Genomic DNA, 1,574 nt, shown 5'->3' with positions numbered 1-1,574 from the left:
CCATTACTAGAAATATATCCTAAAGAGGTGAGAAACAGGACACAAACTGACATATGCACACCCATGTTCATTTGCAGCACATTTCACCATAGCAAAGACATGGAAACAACCTAAATATCCATCAACAGATGAATGGATAACCAAATTATGGTACATTCACACAATGGAATACTATCTTAGATTAAAAAACAATGAAGAATACATGAATCATCTCACAATGTGGATGAACCAGGAGGACATTATGCTGAGTGAAATAAGCCTATTGCAGAAGGAAAAATATTGTATGAGCCCATTACTGTAAAAAGTCAAGGAAGTGTTTGCTTAGGGAAGGGAACTCACTTTGTAGGTTACCAGGGATGGGAGGGAAGACGAGGAGATAATTTCAGACTAGTTGGGAGCCACACACTGAGTTGGGTAAGGGGATGGATGGTATGGAAAGAGTCTGTGACCAGCATGATAAACCTGGGGAAAGGAAGGTCACCAAATTGTGCACATAAGACATAGACAACAGAGGCTAACACCAGTATATCCACAATATTGTATTAGCATTAACACCAAACACCAGGCTACAGATAAAGACATAGACAACTGAGAAGATCAGATGGGGGTCAGTGAACAGGAATATACTCTAGACCAATGACAGATTCAGCTGAGGATAATCTTGCACAGATACTAGTGATACAAAATACTCACAGTCATTACAGAAGCAACAGAAGACAGACATACAGCAATCCCTCATAGACAGCCAGACACTGTGGGAAAGAGACCCACCACATCTGCCAACTCAGGACTATGATATTGGGGGATGCCAGACTCAATTGGCACAACAAAATACATAAAAATCTTGTTCCACAACCTACTTTGTTGAGTAGTAACTTGGGTCTTAATAGCTTTTGAGCGGCCATCTAAGATTCAGCTAATGGTCTCCTATCATTGGAAGCAAAGAAGAGTGAAGAAAACCAAGGACATTTGGAAACCATCAGCCCTAGGATATGATGGACCTCAAGACCAGAACTAGGTGGTGCCCAGCTACCAATGTCAACCACTCAGGAAGGGATCAAAACTGGAGATCCTGGATAGAGTGGGAGGAAAAACATGTAACAAAACCTAAAAACACAATAATTAGACAAATTACTGGTCAGATGGTGGGACCCCCAAGACCATGGCCCTGGGATATACTTTGGTCCTGGGATAAAACTCGCTCCCAAGGGCTGGCTCTCAGACCAACAGTAAACAAGACTTATATGCAGAACACTCAATCCAAGGCGATGCACCCATCTACTCTACGGAGATACATCCCTTGGAGCAATCGGCCATTGGGCACCAGAGGGGCAATATTCACACAGAGGAAAAGCTGAACAGACATGAGTGCATAACTAAAAAGAGCACAGGGAAGTGGGGGTTACTGGAAAGGGAGAAGAGGAGAGTGGGTTAGGGTTGGGGATGATAATTGGGGGGTGAATCCAAACGTACATGAAATGTTGAATGTAAAACAAATTCTGCTCTGTAAATTTGCACCTAAAGCACAATAAAAAAAAAAGAAATGAAATGAACTTTCATTTTTGAAAATGTTT

The sequence above is a fragment of the Orycteropus afer genome, unplaced genomic scaffold (genome assembly GCF_000298275.1).
Source record: "Orycteropus afer afer isolate SDZICR_OR568_19922 unplaced genomic scaffold, OryAfe1.0 scaffold00672, whole genome shotgun sequence".
NCBI classification, from domain to species: Eukaryota; Metazoa; Chordata; class Mammalia; order Tubulidentata; family Orycteropodidae; genus Orycteropus; species Orycteropus afer.
Note: the sequence above shows the minus strand (reverse complement) of the source record.